We start from the raw sequence: 9,896 nt of genomic DNA, 5'->3' as shown, positions 1-9,896 counted from the left end.
AAAAAAAAAAATGTTCTACCAAACATTTAAAGCAGAGTTAATACCTATCCTTCTCAAGCTCTTCCAAAAAATAGAAATGGAAGGAAAACTCGGACTCATTCTATGAAGCCAACATTACTTTGATGCCCAAACCAGACAGAGACCCCACAAAAAGGAGAACTGCAGAACAATATCCCCAGTGAAAATGGATGCAAAAATTCTCAACAACATACTAACAAACCGAATTCAACAGCATATAAAACGAATTATTCACCATGATCAAATGGAATTCATTCCTGGGCTGCAGGGCTAGTTCAATATTCACAAATCAATCAATGTGATATATCATATTAATTTTTTTATAAAGGATAAGGACCATATGATCCTGTCAAAAAAATGTAGGAAAAGCATTTGACAAAATACAGCACCCTTTCTTAATAAAAATCCTTAAGAAAGTCAGGAGAGAAAAAACATACCTAAATATCATAAAAGCCATATTTGAAAAGCCCACAGCTAATATCATCCTCAATGGAGAAAAACCGAGAGCTTTCTTCCTGAGATCAGGAACATGACAAGGATGTCCACTCTCACCACTGTTGTTTACCATAGTGCCAGAAGTCCTAGCATCAGCAATCAGACAACAAGATGAAATAAAAGGCATCAAAATAGGCAAAGAAAAGTTGAACTTTCACTTTTCTCAGATGACATGATACTCTACATGGAAAACCCAAAAGACTCCACCAGAAGCCTACTAGAATGATCCATGAATTCAGCAACGTTACAGGGTACAAAATCAATGTACAGAAATCAGTTGCATTTTTATACATCAATAATGAAGCAACAGAAAAAGAATTAAAGAAACTGATCCCATTTACAACTGCACCAAGAACCATAATATGCCTAGGAATAAACCTAACCAAAGATGTAAGAGATCTGTATGATGAAAACTATAGAAAGTGTATGAAGGAAATTGAAGAAGACACAAAAAAATGGAAAAACATTCCAGGCTCATGGATCGGAAGAATTACCATTGTTAAAATGTCACTATACTACTCAAAGCAATCTATACATTCAATGCAATCCCAATCAAAATTGCACGAGCATTCTTCTCAAAGCTAGAACAATCCTAAAATTTGTATGGAAACACAAAAGACACTGAATAGTGAAAGTAATACTGAAAAAGAAAATGAAAATGGGAGGCATCACAATCCCAGACTTTAGCCTCTACTACAAAGCTGTCATCATCAAGACAGTATGGTATTGGCACCAAAAACAGAAACACAGACCAGGGGAATAGAATAGTGAACCCAGAACTGCGCCTACAAATGTATGGCCACCTGATTTTTGACAAGGCAGAAAAGAGTATCCAAAGGAAAAAAGACAGTCTCTTTAGCAAATAGTGCTGGGAGAACTGGACAGCAACATGTAGAAGAATGAAACTAGAACACTTTCTTAAGCCATACACAAAAATAAACTCAAAATGGATGAAAGACCTGAATGTGCGACAGGAAACCATCAAAACCCTAGAGGAGAGGAAACAACCCCTTGACCTCAGCTGCAGCGATTTCTTACTTGACACATCTCCAAAGGCAAGGAAATTAAAAATAAAAATGAACTGTTGGGACCTCATAAAGATAAAAAGCTTCTGCACGTCAAAGGAGACAATCAACAAAACTAACACACAACTGAAAAAATGGGAAAAGATATTTGCAAATGACATATCAGATAAAGGGCTAATGTCCAAAATTTATAAAGAACTCACCAACTCCACACCTAACAAACAAATAATCCAGTGAAGAAATGGGCAGAAGACATGAATAGACACTTTTCCAAAGAAGACATCCAGATGGCCAACAGACAAATGAAATGATGCTCAATGTCACTCATCATCAGGGAAATACAAATCAAAGCCACAAAGATACCACCTCACACCAGTCAGAGTGACTAAAATGAACAAATCAGGAAACTATAGATGCTGGCGAGGATGTGGAGAAATGGGCGCCTTCTTGCACTGTTTGTGGAAATGCAAACTGGTACAGCCACTCTGGAAAACAGTGTGCAGGTTCCTCAAAAAATTAAAAATAGAAATACCCTATGACCCAGTAATAGCACTGCTAGGAATTTACCCAAAGGCTACAGGAGTGATGATGCACAGGGGCACATGTACCCCAATGTTCATAGGAGCCCTTTCAACAATAGCCAAATTATGGAAAGAGCTTAAATGTCCATCAACTGATGAATGGATCAAGAAGATGTGGTTTATATATACAATGGAATACTGCTTGGCAATGAGAAAGTATAAATCATGCCATCTGCAGTAATGTGGATATAAATAAAGGGTACTATACTAAATGAAGTAAGTCTCTGGATCCTGAGAAATTTAACAGAAGACCATAGGAGAAGCGATGGGGGAAAAAATAGTTACAAACAGAGAGGGAGGAAGGCAAACCATAAGAGACTCTCAAATACAGAGAACTGAGGGTTGTTGGAGGGTGGGGGAGAGGGGAAAGTGGGTGATGGGCATTGAGGAGGGTACTTGGTATGAGCACTGGGTGTTGTATGGAAGCCAATTTAACAATAAATTATATTTAAAAACTGAAAAAAAATAAAACAAGGGAAAGGAAAAAAACAAAAACAAAAAAACAGGTGTCTTTGGTTGCAGTTTATTTTAAAATGAAAATATAAACTGGGAATTCTCCACTAAAATGAGGTTTTTTGTCCCCACAATTTACTGGGGATTATCAATTCTCTGGCTGTAGTTCTGCATTTTATGTAGAAGAAAGTAATTCGAGGTTATTATGCAAGTCAATGACAAGATAAGAGTCAACACACTGCTAGGATTTATGACAAATGTGTAAATTGATAGAGAAGTAACTTTTCAGATTGTCCATACTTTGATCTTGACTAATAAAGCACAGAAATACAAAAATCTCACATATTCTTCCCAGCTCACCAAGGAATTCTCATGCAGTCAGAAGCCTTTATCATCCACTTACAGAACCCACTTCAAACTCCCCCCACATGGGCCCCTCCCCCACATTCCCAAGCACCCCTACCCACCCGTGTTCCTAGATCCCCAAGCCCTCTTCTCTTCACATGAGCTTGCGGGCTGAGTTATGTCTCAGGCTCTGGGACCCATCAGTCCTTAAAACCCAAGCTTTAGTTCACTTTTACAGTCATCTGCTAAAACTAAGCCCTCATTTTATATATCCTGTCTGGTGCCTAATCGTCCGCCTTGCTCCTCCCTACCTGTGGCTCAGTAAGTGGTCCAGAATGCACATCTTCTAGAAATAAAAACCAGTCTTAAATTTGCCAATCCTGTCCCTGGGGCGTGCATCCAGTTCCATTAGGGTCTTTCCTATTCCTCTGCAGCTAACCTTCATGTCACAGGAAGCCACACCCCAGGCTTCTCACCTACCTTCATGAGGCAAGAATGAAACCACTGCCAGAGTACCTGCTGATCTTTTAGATGAAATGCAATTTCCTCCTACTTCTTTGTCAATGGCCCCAAAAATTGGACCTACCCTCTACATATTTTTTCAATGATTACTTTGTGCAATGTTACAGGTTAGTGGTTGAGATAATGATGTAGATTATTTTGACTCCTTGCTAGCCTTTGTCGGGAGGAACAAAGTCTAAGAGAGAGCTTCCTCAATCTCTTCATGGAGCTGGAACTATGATGTATAAAACCTATGAGCAATGAGAACATCACAAACCGCCTGCCACATTCACAGCAGTGCAGAGAAAGTGAATCTGCCGTCACAAACAAGGAGCAGAGACAAGGCGGAAAGTCCCAGACCATACGGTGGTTGCTTGCCTTCCTACGGCTGCATTCCTCCTGCTTTAGGTTAATTAGCTCTGGATCTCTATAATAAATTTCCATGAGTCAATGTCTGTTCTTAAGTGCCATAACCAATATACATTCCTTGTTATATACCCACAGAGGGACGGCAATGGCCTGCTGATCATGTGGGTCTGGAGCTCTGGAGGGGAGATCCTCAGGAGCACAGGGCCTCCTATTATTTAAAAAACTATGTGAATATTGAACGTGACTTCCTCTTCATGGGATACTCTTCTATACCCCTCCATCACCCCCTTAGTCACTAATTTAAGTTACTCTTTATGTCTAACGTCACCAGGTACAGACAGCCTCTCCCTTCTCTAAATTCCATTGTAGTCTCTTCAAGAAGGTACATTATATTCTTTACACTGTTTTTTTCTAAAACAACTCGGGGTGAGGGTGGCTAATTTAAGTGTATGACTCTGTGACAGCTTTTCTCATTCGCAAAGCACACAGGTGACTTAGTTCCTGGTAGGTCTGCTATTCAGGCAATTGCTACTCTGATAACCCCACCTTGAGAAGTCCCCAGACCTGTCTCTTTCCCTTACAGATTATGGACACAGAATCCCACCTGAAGTCTGTGAGCCTTTCTAAGAGTCCTGTGTCAAGAAGTACATGGCTTCAGGGGCACCTGGTGGCTTAGTCAGTTAAGCACACCATTTCAGCTCAGGTCATGATCTCACAGTTCATGGGTTCAAGCCCCACATCTGGCTCTGTGCTGACATGACAGCTCAGATCCTGGAGCCTACTTTGGATTCTACGTGTCTCCCTCTCTCTTTCTCTCTTTATGCTCTCTCCCTCTGTGTGTGTGTGTCTCTCTCTCAAAAATAAACATTAAAAAAATTTTTTTAAGTACGTGGCTTCAGAAAAGCAGATGGTTTCACAATGTGAAAGGCTTGCACTTAAAAAAACACCATCACAAAAATCCTAAAACTAAGACATCCACAATTCCCATAACATTAAATAGAATTATTCTATGTGTAAATCACTTTGTTTCCATCTGCTTTTCATAAATGGCCGTGACAGAAATGGGAACAAGGAAAGAGCGGTGAGATGGGAAATTCAGTGGACATTCTATCCCACTGAGCCCCCCAGGGGCTGTGCTCTCCATTCTCTTCTCCATAACTGAGAACCGCCACTGCGTGGAGAAGCAAATTACACAACTCCCACAACAGAATTATAAAGCTGTGCTAACCTGTATATTAAAAGTAGTGAAAACTATATGAAAAGTGTTTCTTTAATATTTTATTTCTAAGTTTGTACAAACTCAACATAGAATTGTCATTTGATATGATCTAGATGAAAGACTCCAAAGTTCTCAATTTTATAAACTTCTGCTTTATTTCCCTAACATATAATATGCATATTTTACTTTTTTTTGCTCTGTAAAAATAATAAAAATATGTTAATTTCAGTGAGAAAAGGCCTAAAAGTACCCTCATAAAGCCAATGATACGCTATAAAATAACACATGATTGCACATTCAATTTCTTTTCAATCATTTAATGTGAATAGCTATGCATCAAGAAATTACAAAGGACTTATACATACTGGTATATCTGAAGTGATACACTGAATCATTAGAATTTACTGTTCTTTTTGTTAATTGAGCAAAAAGAATTGTGGTACTAGACCTCTCCAGTGTAAATAATACAGTTTCCAAGAAGATGTAAACAAATGTTTAGATAATGAAGAATTATGAGCCTTTAATGTTTAAATATCTTTCAAAAACACTTCAAAGTAAACCTAACGAGTCTTTAGAATGGCCAAATGGATGGTTGTTGTTATGGGCATCTGGCCTTAGAGCCCACACCATCAGCAAGAGAAATATTATAACCCTAAGCAAACCTCATTCCCAAATCTGATGGACATTAACCTAACATGCTGCCAAGAAAAACATTTCTCATTCACTGCCCTGAATAAGAGTCCTTCCTATGCACATGGGAGGAAGTCATTTGCCAGATGTTGCTGTTTATTTTACAAGTCTCTCTTTGACTTATGCTTATTTTCTCTTGACCTCCCCAACTTCTCCCATACACATCACATGGAGAAAAATCAAGACTCTATAAACCTTGCTAAAAGGCACCTAGCTATTCTAGTCAATACCACAGTCTGAACATGTGTTCTTGTTTATGAATCCAGGATAATTGCTGACAGAGATTGAATGATTAGGCCTCCCCCATTCAATGCTATCTGGACATCCATCAGTAAAACACACTATTTTACAACTTGCCATCACAAATGCCATCTATGATGGAAACTTTCTCTTTTATGATAACAACAAACCTATCAGTGATAACTCAAAATAAATAAAAGGAAGTCAAAACGAAAGGGAAAGATTATGTTATTTTCTAAAGGCATGTTATTATGTCTTTAGAACGCCCAAAAGATCACTCAGTGCGATGTCAGAGGTTACGCTTTACCAAATGGCATTCTAGCAGGAATTTCACTGTAATCTTGCTTTCTCCTCCTAATGGAGAATCAAACTGGCTGATTCAGCAAGAAGGTCTTATTCGATTTCTATGTTACATATCTGTTGCTAACTTTATATCAAAATGACATTGGTATTCAGCGGGCACCTGGCTGGCTCAGTCGGTTAAGCCTCTGACTCTTGGTTTCAGCTCAAGTCATGATTTCAGTTTGTGAGTTTGAGCTCCACATCAGGCTCTGTGCTGACAGTGTGGAGCCTGCTTAGGATTCTCTCTCCCCTCTCTCTTTGCTCCGTATGCTCTCTTATGCTCTCTCTCTGAAAATAAATAAACTTAAAACTTTTTTTAATATTAGCGTTCATGCAGGCCACCGTGTCCTTGGGCAGTTGTGGAGTGGGGGGAGTCTCACATCTCCCACACTCACTTGCCAAAGCCAATGAGTGGAGTCTGCAGTGGAGTCTGCTTTTGTAACAGTGTCCCAGCTTTAGCTTTTGCATTCTTCTGTGATTTCCATTGTCCTGTCCCACTTGCTATCTTCTGAGTCCATTCCTAAAGTAGAAGCTAAGAAAACGGAGGTGACAGATAATGGGGCCAGGAAAATAGGAAAAGCATAGCTGAAGCCCAATCAGCTAAGAACATTCTGTACTGTGGGCCTCTTCAAGGGTTACTCAAGGAACCCAAAGCCTGCATTTAAATCATCTCCAAATATGTCTGTATACAGACAACCCCTCATACTACTCCATTAGCATGTTCTAACATGCAGAGAGTGGTCTTGGGCACTTACAAGGTGCCCAATATGAGTGAATGAATGAATGAATGAATGAACTGATATTTATACAACAATCTTTGGGTGAGAGACTAAACAAAGATATCCTCAGGATATCCTTGAGAAGATACTGGACTCGTAGGTAAGTCAGTAGGGCTTGGCCTCTCCCTAGCTTTCGCCAAAATTTTTCACAGGAATTAAGCAAAAATTGACTTTATGTAATTACAAACCCCCAGAATCTTTTGGATCTTATTCACCTAGTTGACCAAGGTTTGAAAAATATCTAATGATACAATTTACATATTTCAATCTGGTATTTTATACTCAATGTGTTTTTAAGATACATTATTTTCAGGGTGCCTGGGTGGCTCTGTCAGTTAAGCGTTCCACTTCAGCTCACGTCATGATCACCTTGTCCATGAATTTGAGCCCTGCATCGGGCTCTGCTGACAGCTCAGAGCCTGGAGCTCACTTCAGATTGTGTCTCCCTTGCCCTCTGCCCTTCCCCACTTATGCTGTCTCTCTCACTCTCTCTCTCTCTCTCAAAAATAAATGTTAAAAATTTTTTTAAATACATTATTTTCAATTCAGTAGCAAAGCCTGACTTGATAGTGGTTTAGCACAGTGTTCTTAAACTATCTGTAGTAGAAGAGGAGTTTGATTTTTTTCAATTTGTAATCCAAAATAGGCAGATATTTTTGCAAAATAAAATAGAGATGAATTACCATAAAACATAGATAAAAACATCCATGTTCATTGCCGCACTATCCACAATAGCCAAGATAGGGAAACTGCCTAAGGATTCACCGGCAGATGAATAGATAATGAAAATGTGAGATACATACATACAAACGTGATATGTGTACACCTTATATAATATGAATATGTGATGACATATATACACATACATATGAATACACATATATAGCAGAACATTATTTAGCCATGAGAAAGAAGGAAATCCTACCATTTGCAACAACATGGATAAACCTAGAAGACATTACACTAAGTGAAATAAGCCAAAAAAAAGAAAAACACTGTATGATCTCACTTATACATGAAATCTTAAAAAAAAAAAAAATCAACACACAACTCATAGATACAAAGAACAAAGAGTGGTTACCAGGGACTGAGGGGTAGGGGAGATAAGAGATGCTAGTCAAAAGGTGCAAGCCTTCAGTAACAAAATGAGTAAGTTCTGGGGAATCTAATGTGCAATATAGTAAGTAATACTATACTGTATACTTTGCTAAGAGAGTAAATCTTAAGTGTTTTCACTAAAAAAAATGGTAACTACATGAGGTGACAGGCATGTTAATTAACTTGTTTATGGTACTTATTTCACAATATATATGTATGTCAAATCATGTTGTACACTTTAAATGTATACAATTTCATCTGTCAATTATACCTCAATGAAAATAGAGAAAGAAAATAAAAACAAAAGGCACAGAAACTACAAACATCATTGGGTTTTTTTCACTTTAAAAAAATATTTGATTTTTGAGGAGGGTGAGGAGCAGAGAGGGAGACAGAAGCCCAAGAAGGCTCCAGATTCTGAGTTCTCAGCACAGAGCCTGACGAGGGGCTCAAAATCACAAACTCTGAGATCATAACCTGAGCCAAAGTCAGATGCTTACCAACTATGCCACCCAGGGGCCCTCATTGTTTCTATCATTAGGTTCAATAGACAAAAAATAACACTTTTAAGTTTCTTTCTTTCAGTTACACAAATGTTTCTCTTTTTTTTTTTTTAATGTTTATTTTTGAGAGAGAGAGATAGGGGTGCCAGCAGGGGAGGGGTAGATAGAAAGGGCAACACAATCAGAAGCAGGCTCCAGGCTCTGAGCTGTCAGCACAGAGCCCAACATGGGGCTCAAACTCAGGAAGTGCGAGATCATGACCTGAGCCAAAGTTGGACGCTTAACCGACTGAGCCACCCAGGCGCCCCTATGCAAATGTCTTAACCACTCTCAAACAACTCTCAATGTGTGCATCGATCTGGTCACCAACTGTTTACAATCAGTTTGGTCAGCAACACCAATTTGTGGATCATGTTAAGGATTGCACTAATTTAGGTCCAATCTTCTTTCTTTTGCCCTGCTTTAGGGCAATAAGTCAGAGTTTGTCCACATTTTCTATTACCTCCTCTCCATAGCACTTAGCACTAAGATCCTTGCAGAGGGAAAAGATCACTCGGTGCTCCCAATATTTTTCAAACATAAAATTATGAAGTCATTTGCAATCACCATATGCTTCAAATTTTTGAAATGCTAAAGATTAAAATATTTGCCAAAAGTTAGAAAATAAAGGTCACTAAGAAAATGTCCCTTTTTCACAAAGAGTAATTAATCTCACTTACACACATCTTTGTTCTCCCACTGAAATGCTACCGAGCCATATTTTCTTGACACTAGGGAATAATGAAAGCATATGCCTAGGCCACAATGAGCTCACACAGAAGACTGAATGACTCCCAACACGTTGCCCTTTGAAAGGGCTAGGAGAGGGAAGACCGTGTCTTATGTATTCTTTGCATCTCCCTCTCTCTCTCCACGTCCCTTCTTCCCTCCTCCCGCCCCCCCACACACATGCACAACACATATCACAATGGCTTAGCAGTTATGAGTGTGGCTTTGTAACCACACAGCTTTATTCAAGTCCTGACCATTCCACTTATTAACCATGAGATCTTGGGCAAGTCATTCACTCTTCTGTGTCCAGGTTTTACACTGATTCTCCATAAATATTTTTTGAATGAACAAAGAGATATTGTCGTGTCCCACCCCGGCACTCCTGCTGAATCCTCATAGGTTCTTTTCCTGAGGGAGGGAGAGAAGGGGCAGGAAAGGGGGCGCAGAGAGTGAAGACAGCACACGGA

General features: G+C 39.1%; 1 pseudogene; it reads right to left on the bottom strand.

Annotated features, from left to right (window-relative positions):
• Positions 1 to 9,896, bottom strand: part of LOC115301173 — an 87,407-nt pseudogene that overhangs the window by 67,470 nt on the left and 10,041 nt on the right.

The sequence above is a fragment of the Suricata suricatta genome, chromosome 1 (genome assembly GCF_006229205.1).
Source record: "Suricata suricatta isolate VVHF042 chromosome 1, meerkat_22Aug2017_6uvM2_HiC, whole genome shotgun sequence".
Lineage (NCBI taxonomy): Eukaryota > Metazoa > Chordata > Mammalia > Carnivora > Herpestidae > Suricata > Suricata suricatta.
Note: the sequence above shows the minus strand (reverse complement) of the source record. Positions and strands in the feature narration are given on the sequence as shown.